We start from the raw sequence: 12,496 nt of genomic DNA, 5'->3' as shown, positions 1-12,496 counted from the left end.
TAATTTGTATTATATGAATTTATGATAATTAAATTATAATGATATTATATTATTCAATAAATCAAAATATGCCAATTGTATGGATATGATAAAATACATGTGTAAAATATGTATTTCTACATTTTAATATAATTGTATATTTTCTTAAATTTTAAGTAAAAGATATTTATTAATTAAATCATTATATTAAAAGATTTTATTTATTTGATAAATTAGTTAGATTAAGACAAATGTAAGGTTATGATATAGTACAAATGTATTAATTATATTGGTTATTAAAATAGATATTTTATAATTATTAATTAACTTAAATATAAAATAAAGTAAATGAATAAAAAGAAAAGAAAACATAAAACAAAAGAAACAAAGCTAAAAGTAACAAAGGCCATTTCGACCCAAAAGGAAAGAAAAAGGAAAGAAAGAAGAAAGGGAAAATTAGGGTTTTAAAGCTTAAAATTTAATTGGTAAGTTTAATCATGTTCTTTTCTTATAAATTTGATGTTTTGGAATCCTAAAGTGAAATACTCTTGGATTTAAGTTGAAATTTTGGAAGTTAATAGAGTAGGGTTTATGTTGAAAAAAATGATGGAATTGAGGGTTTATTTGATAGAAATTTTGATTGGAATTGAATAAAGGATTGAATTGTAAACTAAGCTATAAGTTTTGAGTTTTAGGATTAAATTGAAATGAATTCAAAATTATGAAAATATGATAAAAATTAGATAGTTAAATGTGAGTTTGGCAAGAAATTGAGTAGCAAAAGGTATGAATTGAGAAAGAAAAATATATAAGTTTAGTTAGGATTCAAATCGAAATTAAAGTAAAAGTTAGATAAAAAATTTAGCAATTAAATTGTGTTGTGCTAATGATTGTGAAATTATTTTAATTGTTCGTAGCTAATATCGAGCCTGAAGCATCGACCCAAAAAGGAAAAGAAAAGATCATCGAGGATTAAATCCGAAGAGAATTCTGGTTTGTATCACTACAATTCAAACTTTATCATTATTATGTGTTTAATTTACTAATTATGTGTGGTAAAGTATTTTAAGGTAAGTGTTTAGTAAAATGAAAATTTATGATTGGGTATTGAAATTGAGACTGATACTGAACTGAATTATGGAATACTGAATATTGTTTTGAGTACTGAATTAAATTGTGGAGTTACTGAATATTGTTATGTGTACTACATTGAACTGTGAGATTACTGAAGTAATGAATTACTGCAATACTATGAAACTGATTGAAATAATGAATTATAATTGATACTGAACTAAGATGGAAATTGTACTGAAAAGTGAATTAAATACCCTATTAACTAGTCGGGCTAGTCGGATATAGTTGGTATGCCATAGGATATGGAAGAGTATGGGTTTTTGAAACCATCGGTCGTGCATTTATATGCCGACTCATCGTTATCATTATCGATTCGACACTTTGTGTATCGAATACTTTACCATTACTGTTACAGATTCAACACTTTATGTGTTGAATACTATTACTGTTACTGTTACTTCTACCGTTACTAATTACTGTTTAGGTGCAGTGTACCGTTAAGGTACAATGTCTAGTACTGCTGTGTTGGTTGGAATTTGTGTATCCGCCGAGTCCGAGTCAAGTTAATAGGAGCAAATGAAATAAATTTACCGATAAAACGAAATTTGAATGATATGACATATGTGAAAGGAGAGAATTAAAATAAAGAAATAAGAATCGTATATATATAATCAAATGATAATAAAAAAGATTGAATTATTCATTAAGTGATGATAATTGTAGTGTACACGTATGAGTGTGTGATTTAATGTATTTAAATATAAATTGAATTATAGTGATACCACTGAGTATATGTATACTCAGTGTATGGTTGTTTCCGTACGCAGGTTGTAGAAGTCAAGTACTGAACCAGCATCCAAAGTCAGACCCAACTTCAGCAATCTTTTGGTGATGTATATTTTCTTTTGGTAATGTGGAATGTACATAGGATGTATATAAAGGTTATTATGTTTTAAATATAAATGGTTAAAAATGTTAGTAGTACAACTCTAGGAATTATAATGAAAGAAGTTTATCTGTTTCAATTTAATTAGTACATTGATAAATTTAAATTGGTATTATATTGAATTGGTTGAATTGGTTATGTTTGGAAATGGATACGGTTTTAATTGCAGGGGGTTTATGTGAAAATAAGTAGAGGTGCTATCGAAAAAAAATTTGGAGTACTTGAACGAGTCCCATTTCACTTTTAATACATTTTTTAGACTTCAAGAGTTCATTATAAGGACTTAGTTATTTAATTATACTATAAATGTCTTTTTGTTTATGAATTATTCGTAAGTTGTCTGATATGTTCGGTAATGCCTCGTAACCCTGTTAAGGGGAAAGTTTGGGGTTAGGGGGTGTTACAAGACATCTATAAAAAAAATATTTATACTGTAACACCCCTTACCCGTGTCAGACACCAGGACAGCGTACGAGGCATTACCGGACTTAAACGTAACCAATCATACAAAACCGAGTCATGAAATTTCATCCAAATTAAAACTTTTCATATTTCATCATAAAGTCCCTAATATTGGCTTATGAGACCCAATACATACTTTGAAAGTGGTTCAGGACCGAACCGTTTTGAAAACTTTGAAAAATTTCTTGAAAAACAGGGGCACACGCCCTGAGCACATGGCCATGTGGCCAGCCGTGTGGATGAAAGCTACGCTATTTACCAAGCCTTTTTCCATCCAAACATTTACACACTTATACCAAATTTATCAACACACAGCATGGCATTATCATAAACGTACATCCTAAGCAATAATAACCAACACTAATAGCCTTATACAAAATGAACTATCAAATAACATAGGCCAACATTTTAGGCCAAATCAATTATGACACATAACAAACTAATCAAGTCCTCTATACATGCCAAAATTCATAATACTTCTTTCAAAATACCAAAAGAGTGTTGATTGTGTGGATGGATCTCTGACGATCTCTGTACCCCGAGCTAGCTTCGTAACACTATAAGACAAGGGAAAGAAAAGGGAGTAAGCATATAGCTTAGTAAGTTGGTATGTAAATAATAAACAATTTTTTAACATGATTTTATCAATCCTCATAATGTGTTCTCAAGATAATACAATCATATTTGCACATAGTTTCACTATTCACTCCTATTCATATCAAGCTGTCTAAGTGAGTCATAGTTAATAAATTATTTACATCTTGAGCGACGAAACTTCAAATTAAGATCCACTAAATTTCTCTGAACCTAGACTCACATATCTGCTTATTATAAAATTTTCAGAATTTATGGTTTAGCCAATAAGTACAGTTTATTCTTTAAAGTTATCCCTGTTCTGTTATCTGACAGTTTCGACCGTTCTTCACTAAAAATTAATTATCTCCTCGTACAGGATTCGGATGATGTTCCTATTTATTTCTATTAAAAGTAGACTCATTAAAAATTTTAAACAAATAAATTCTAACCTATAATTATTTTTATACAATTTTTAATGAGTTTCCAAATTCAGAATAGGGGATTCCAAAATCACTCTAACCCTGTCTCATAAAAATTAAAATATCTCATAATTTGAAATTCTCTTTCTTGCACCATTTCTTCTGTGTAAAACTAGACTCAATAAGATTTAATTTGATATATCATTCAACCTCTAATTAGATTTTCACAATTTTTGGTGATTTTTCAAAGTTATATAACGGCTGTTGTCCAAAACTATTTTATTACTAATTTTACTCTTTCATGTTTTTTTGTATTAACTTTCATTTACACACACATAACACCAGGCATGTCCATAGCTAGCCATTCCAATAGCTAGTCATTATAAAATACTTACAAGTCTTCATAATCATACTTACTCCACATCAACCTCACCAGAACTCGATCACATATCGAGCACATTGCTCATGAATATATATATACACATGTACTTGCACTCATTCATCACATAGTCACAATCATTTACACTTAGTCATTTCCCATTGAACACATCAGAATATTAATGGATACATCAAAATATTGCACATAGTGCCACACACTTGTATCCAAAGCTACTTCACATCACTTATCAAACATAGGCTCGTTCTCGAGCTATTCACATTTGAGGGTTTGCTCACACAAGCTGTCGGTCATTCGTAACTACTCAGTGCTACTTACACAAGCTGTCAGGTATTCGCAACACATGCTAGATTACCGAGTCACTTAGTCACAATTTCACATAGGTTCCTAGTGACATGTCACTTGTATCTTATTCTATTCTTAAGGTTCAACCGGGAAATTTCTCACTTGTCAATATTTTCTCAAATACATCAAATATTCAGTCAAATTTCACAAAATATATCAAAATATGAAAGCATAAGTAAAAACGATGCATTATTTACATACAAACTTACCTCGGTCTAAAATATCAAATGTTTGCGTCTTAGTCCACAACCTTGCCTTTTCCCCGGTCAAGGTCAATTCCTCGTCTTTCTTAGTTTATAATAACACATTTAACTCATTTAACACACACATTTTCAATTCAGCCCAAAAAACACCTTATGGAAAAATTACATCTTTGCCCTTAACTTTTCACATATTTATAATTTTTCTCATTACGCAAGCCTAGCCGATTCATATTCTCTCTTATAGCAGCCCAAAAATTTCACCAAAATCACATTTTTTTACACATATTTTACAACTTTTACAAATAAGTCCTTTTATGCAATTTCACTAAAAATCACTTAGTAAAAGTTGTTTATTACACTTTAAACTTTCATATTCTACCATAAAACATCAAAACACATGCAAGTCATCCATGGGTAAATTTTTATACACAAACCCTAGCTCAAAATAATGGTAGAAATAGCTAAACCGAGCTACGAGGATTTAAAAAATGTAAAGAACATTAAAAATGAAGCTAAAACGAACTTACAATCGAGCTTGGAAGCTTGAAAAACCCTAGCTATGTCTTCCTCATGTGAAATTCGGCCAAGGGGTTGAAGATGAGCCAAAATTGGCTTTTTAATCCATTTAATCACCAAATTACTAAAATGCCCTTAACTTAAAAATATTCTATTTCACCTATTTCATGTTCATTTTTGTCCAAAAAATTAGCCAATGGTCTAATTACATTTTAAGGACCTCCAATTTAAAATTTCATAGCAATTAGACACTTCTAGCTTCTAGAACTCAAGTTTTGCACTTTTTTTACAATTTAGTCCTTTCGACTAAATTGAGTGCCCAAACTTCAAAATTTTTTAACGAAATTTTCAAAAAATCATTCCGTACACTTATAGATCATAAAAGTATAAGAATATTAAAATTTTCCAGGTCAGATTAGTGGCCCCGAAACCACTGTTCTGACTAGGCCCAAAATTGGGCTGTTATAGATACCTTTTATTAGGTATCGATAAATTTTTTGGTATTGCTGTAAACAGGGCTAACGATCACTAAATTGTTGCATTAAATGCTAATAGTATCAACACCTATCAAAAGGTATTGATACCTGTTGTTGCAGGTGACATAAATGCTTTGGGATTTTCATCTACAACGGCTCTATTCAATATCCCACCAACCAAAATGGATGGAAATCAATTTGGCACTATAAATACCAGCTTACAATAAAAGAATCTAATCTTAGAGCTCAGTTATCATATCTTTCGTATATGCACTTGTGAGCAATAATTGTTTTCATTCAGCTCAAGTGTTTTTTTGTCTTTGTGCTTAATTGGCAAAGACTCTAATCTTGTAAGAATTATTTCTTTGTTTGCTTGTTTGCTTCTCTCTAAGAGTATTTGTGTCATTAATATTTGTGTAGAAATCTTAAGGGAGTTGTAAAGTTAAACCTTGTTCTCAAGGGTTTATCAAATTAGTGAATTTGAGAAAAAAATTAGTTATGGAAAGCTATGGTAGTAGAGTAGGCAATGCGGGTCGAACCAGTATAAATCATTGTGTTCACTATTTCATTCTTTTCTTTTTGCTTCCATAATTTTTTAAAAGGCCAATTCACCCCTTATTGGCTAATTCTGTTGAGTTATCAAGCTAACAATTTGTATAAGAGCTATTATCTAAATATGTTTTAACCCCTAAAAGAAAATCCTTGAGGAAGCTCAACTATCACCAACTCAATCTACAACAAATGACATCCACTTCCGGGTCTATTTTATATGGAGAATCTCAATCTATCTCCAAAACTCCTTACTTCAATGGAGCAAATTATTCATATTGGAAGATGAGGATGATGTTATTCATTCAAGCAAACGACTTTGCAGCTTGGGATATCATAATGGATGGTTCATCCATCTTCCTCAAACAAGAAGGAGAGCTTTTAATTCCAAAGAGCAAGAAAGAATGGGACGAGGAAGATAAAATAAGAATTCAATTCAATTAAATTCCAAGGACATGCATACATTATTTTGTGCACTTGGTCCTGATAAATATAGTAGGGTGTCATCATGTTCAATGCCAAGAAGATTTGGGACAAATTGGATGTCACTCATGATGGAACAAGCCAAGTCAATAAGTTAAAGGTCTGAATTCTTCCCCTCAATTACGAAATGTTAAATATGAAGCCAGAGGAGGATATTAAAGTGATGTTCGATAAATTCACCATCATCATCAATGGGCTTAAATCCTATAGGAAGACCTACCTCAACGAATAAGTGGTGATGAAAATTCTTAAAAGCTAGCCAAAGTCATGGGAAGCTAAAGTTACAGCCATAAAACAAGCAAAAAATTTGGAGACTCTTTCACTAGACAAGTTGATCGATTCTTTGCTCACTCATGAGATGAGACTTAAAGAAGGGGTAGAAGAAGACAAGGTTGAGAAAAACAAGGTCGATGTAGCTCTCAAATCCACAACAATTAAAGAAAGTGAATAAAGTGATGATGTGGATAATGATAAGGAAATAAGCATGTTTGCTAGAAGATTCAAGAGGTTCATGAAGTACAACAAAGGAAGAAAATTCCAAAAGAATGAAGTTTTGAAATCATAGTTTCAAAATATAGGAAAAATATTTCAAAAAGTAAAAGATGAAAATGATTTACTCTCCAAAGCCAATCTTGAACTCGAAAATAAAGTAAATTACATGCAAGCAATTATAAATGATTTTGAGAAAAAGAATTGTGACTAGCATAATTTACTTTCAAAAGTTCATGATGATCATCAAAAGCAACTTGAGTTGTTCATGAGTGAAAAAAACTCACTCTAACAAAGTTTTTCCAAAAAGATTTGAGAAAGGAGAAAATTCAATACAAAAATTTATTAAAACTAGCATTAATTACTATAAACATAGAAGTCCCTCAAGATTTTACAAGGGAAAACTTACTAAGAGTATGGGTCCCTAAATGACCTAGTGCTACTTAAGACAATTATGCTCTTTCAAAATGGATACCCAAAAGGACATGAGCATTTCTGTATAATAATTATATTCGGCCTAGTGGTTGAGTAGTAGTAGAATTTTACGAAAGACCTAAGTTCGAGTCTCTTCCCTTTCATTTATTTTCTAATTTTAGGCAAATTCTTACTCAAAATACATTAGTTGTGGACCCTAGGTTAAAAACCTTAATTTATAAACAAGTTTTTAAAACTAAAACAAATTAAACCAAAAAGAAGTTGTCATCTTACTTAAGCCACTATCGAAATTCTAAGAGGAAAAAACACCATTGAAGGAGCTTGGTATTCGGCTAGGTTAAATTCACTTGCATGGTATGTAATTTTTACCCCTTTCTAGTGATTTTTATGTTTTTGTGGTCGTTTTAGCTTAATCTAGCTATCTCGGAGGTTAATTCGTAAAAGTTGTAAATACTTTGACAAGTACCATTGATGAATTTGAAATGATTTTGAAGTTCAATGGTATATTATTAAGCTTGGTTGTTAAATATGACTATTTTGTAAAGTAGTTTTTAGTAATTTTAATGTTTAGGGATTAAATTATTAAAATAGTAAAACTCGTGGAACTATTATGAAATTGTGATAAATATGGGTTGAATAGGAACTATATAGAAATCATCTAGTATGGGTTTTGCTTAAATGTGGTTAATTCGTAAGTTTGATTTAAGGACTAAATTATATAAAAGGTAAAATATTGGGGTAATTCTATAAATTTATATTAAAAGGGCTTATAAGTTTATGTTTAATTAATTTATATGTTTGAATCGATTAATTGAATGAAAAATATCATTTAGATCAAGAAACAAATTAATCGAACTCAAATTGTGGAAAAGTTAAATTAACGTATTAGTCGTCGGCCACATATTCGCATCCGTTTTCAGATAAGTTCGTGTATTGTTTAAACTCGTCAATTGTTGTTTTTTGTAACATTTTAAAAATTATTTATGTTAGGTATGGTTAAATTGTATAATAATATGTCAATTAGTAAATTGGATTAAATTGTAATGTCGGTCAAATTGATGATTATGTTTGAAAAATGTGAAATGCATGGATGTGTACTTGAAATGGTATAATGGAAATGAATATAAAGGATTCAGATATGTAGGCTGTCCCATTTGAACCTCGTGAATACTTAGGATACAAATGACATGTCATTAGGGGTTATTTACAGTTTTAGGTCCTGGTCTTGGATATCCTACTGATGGTTGAGGTCTTGCATTTGTTACCGATTCTCCACAGCTCATGCGAGTAGCATCGTGTAGCCTAACATCCCAACCCATAGCTCGTGTGAGCAGGCCTATTTAATAGCTCGTGTGAGCAGGCCCATTTCATAGCTCGTGTGAGCAGGCCCATTTAATATCTCGTGTGAGCAGGCCCATTTCATAGCTCGTGTGAGCAGGCCCATTTCATAGCTCGTTTGAGCAGGCCCATTTCACAACTTGTGTGAGCATATACTGTTATAGTCACAGCTTGTCTGAGTATTTTCCAGAGTATTTGATGTTATTTCATTTGATTCAATGGGTAATACAGGCTTAAATGGATGAATTTAATTATATGCAATGTTATATGATCTAAATTGATGAAATGGAAAGTGTTGGTATAAATGCTTTGAAATGAAAGAGTGATGCATATTGGGGATATGATGAATGAAATATATATTTGATATGTTACAAATACATGTTTCATGATATGCTAAAATTATATGTTTCATTATTGAACTCAGTAACTTGTGAGATTTGTGATGTGTATAAGAATTGAATTAACTCATGAGTTTGTTAGTGAAATATTGCATGAATTGTATAAATTGATCCCATTTGGTAGGTTTACATTAATGTTTTATACGAGCTTACTAATAACTAGTTGCTTACATAGTTGTTTCCTTTCTTTGTAGATCATCAGAAATCTCGATCGGTTGGAATCAAGTTAGAGCACACACACTATCTGCCCTTCATTTCAGTAGAAGTTTTGGTCATTTTGATGTTGGGTTATAAATAGCATGTACTAGGAGCTTTTAAGGCCTTTTCGCTCTAATGATGTTGTTTAAACTTGGTTTAAGCATACTTGTGTGTATATATATTACTTGGGCTTGTATATGCCCATATATAGGTGCCTTTAGTTATGTAGTTTATACTTCTTGGAAATTATTAAAATATGGTAAAATTTTATGCGAATGGATTTGATGAAATGCTATTTGTGTCATGTGTATAAGGTAAGGGCTTGCGATCTTTGAATTTTATATTAGTTTAGTGTATAAAATGTGGTGTCAATGAGGGCATATTGGTTAGACACTTAGGTTGAATGTTTTGGTATGTTTTAAGCATGTTTGAATGTGTTTTGAAGGCATGAAAATGGTTGATATTGGTCTGGCTTGGTACCTAAGAAATGAGTAATGTTTTACCTTGTTTTGGAAGCCATTTTAGATGCACACGACCTAAGACATAGGCTGCCACACGGCTGTGTGCCACAGACGGCCTAAGGCACCATATGACCTATTTAATTTTGGTACAGGTTTTTCCCACACAGTTACAGGTTGTTACACGACCTAGCAACATGGTCGTGTCACACTATTTCGAATTGCACACGACCTGATGACACAGCCGTGTGACCCAAATTTCAAAATGTACACAGTTTGATCACACAACCATGTCCCTGAGCTATAAGGCCTGGCCACATGGCTGTGTGACCATTGCTTTCAGTTTTTTCTATATTTTTCAGTTTTGTTTCAAATTAGTCCCTAAATGTTTCCAAATTGATTTTTAGGTTTCATAAGCTCAATATATTTCATAAGCTCAATATAAGGCATGTATTCGTATATATGTTATAAATGATTTTTGATTTTGAATATTTGATATTTACATTAGTATTTGAATGGTTTTGTGTTGTCATTTGGTTCATTAAGTGTCGTAATACTCTATAAACCTTTTCCGACAACAGAGACAAGATAGGGGTGTTACACCTTAGTCCATTTTAGCCATTCATTGCTAATTATTTTGAATCACACTAAGGAGACAACCAGTTTCAAAATAACTAAGCTAGAATTAAGATCCAACTATTCACTATTCAGCCACTAAGATTTCTGAATTTCCTAGTGAAGCCCGTCAATTCATTAATCCATTCAATTAAATCCTAACTTTCCTTTAATTTTGAGACTTAAGAGAAAGTCGGGTGTGACAACTCCTCCATCGTTAAAGAAAATCTCTTCCTCGAAATTTCCTCTATTGACTAGCTTTAAAATCGGACTCTGGTATATATTGTTAGAGTATGCCCAAAGACCAATCATGAGATGATTGTAATATAAGGCATTGCCATTGTTATTTCAGTTTCTTTTCTCTGTATATAAATAAAGTGTTTTTATAATAATGTCCTCAGAATACTATGATTATCCTTAAAAGGTCCTTAGTCAAGTATTATTGTGTGCTTGGACAACAATAATGCATTAAAGCTAACATGTAGTTGATTGATGACAAAGTGTTGTCATTGACATAGGGATGTCAAAATCAATACATTAGTATATGTTAGAGAATGACATATTGGACTAACTCACTATGAGTATGTTTCTTAGATTATTATGTAATATTCACAATATTACTCATAGTGATAACTATGTATACGATCGTCAGACTTGAGATCATCATTGTCCAACATAGTGAGTCGTATATTTTGATACAACCAAACCTTTACTGTAACAGGCTGTACTATAAAGACTGATGTTGGGTATACCACTATCTATGTAGTGGGATATGATTGATCAAGATAGGATTTGTCCCTCCTACATAATGGGAGCAATATCTTAGGCCACTTGATGAAGTGAGACTAGAAATGCATGGCCATGCTCAAATTAGTTAATATGAGATATTATACTTATTTGTTTATTGTATTTTACTTCAGGTATCAAGAAACATGATATTGGACTTTGCAAGTGTGACTATTACATGAATTGTGTCCAATCGAGATATAAAGGACAGAAGGATACAATATGCGAAAATTTATCATACAAAGGTTATGTTGAACCATGATTTCTTGTAACTTGGGTAGCGATGATGCATTGCTAAATGTCACTCATTGCTTTTATCGTTAGAAGTATTCTAATAAAACGAACGGAATCTAAACACAGTTGGTATTAAATTTAATTGCCATGAGAATTATATTAATTATTGAATTAATTTAATTTGATAGTTAAATAATAAACACAATATATGTATAAATTCATTGTACAAGAATAGAGAACATAATTAAAATAAATGTATGAATTTGATTCATATAAAATATTAATTATGATCTGTTTACCAAAATTATCAAAATAAAGTATTATAATAATTAATTTCAGTCAAACATAAAATACATATGGAAATTAATATCTTTTGGAAAGGATATTACACTGTGATATTTTCATATATATTCTGGAACCAAAAAGGGGATTTCATTTTAGGGAATATTAAATAAAAGGAAAAGAATTATAAAATATAACCCTAGGGTGCATAAAAGTGTTAACCAACATTAACCACAAAAGAAAAGGATCCTAGGTCTAGTAGTCGAATTTCTTTTCGAAAAAACTCTTTGAAACGTTCAACGACAGTTTTGTTCGTTCATTTCACAACAGGGTTGGCTATGTAAAGGCTGGGATGATGCTGTTGTAGCTTTAGATCGGCAGTGTGCGAAAGGGATTAAAACAACAGGGTTTCCTATCTATTTTTCAAAGTACAAAAGGCATATTTTTCAAACCTTTTCTTCCAAATTTATTCCTTATGCATGGATTCCTGGTTTGGATCGTCGGAATAATTTTTCCGTTTCGCCATAGGGCGTCCTAGCGGCCCAACACTCTAAATAGTGCTTCATATTGATTCATGTCTTTTACATGATCATTCCATAGTGCTTAGCATAAGTACTGATCTACTGTTAGATAAGCATTTTTTTTCTCTAGTAAACATAATAGAGATGTTCTTAATAATGATGTTGAACCTAGGAGGATTAAAAGACAAAGGATTGTCACTAGTTTCAAAGCTTATTTTCATACTTCCTTTGTAACTAAAAATAGTGATTTAGACCTCATAAGTGATTCTATTGCTCATGAATTTTTTATAGACAATGATCCAAAAAACCTATAACGA

The sequence above is a fragment of the Gossypium raimondii genome, chromosome 13 (genome assembly GCF_025698545.1).
Source record: "Gossypium raimondii isolate GPD5lz chromosome 13, ASM2569854v1, whole genome shotgun sequence".
NCBI classification, from domain to species: Eukaryota; Viridiplantae; Streptophyta; class Magnoliopsida; order Malvales; family Malvaceae; genus Gossypium; species Gossypium raimondii.
This window is presented reverse-complemented; position numbering follows the sequence as displayed.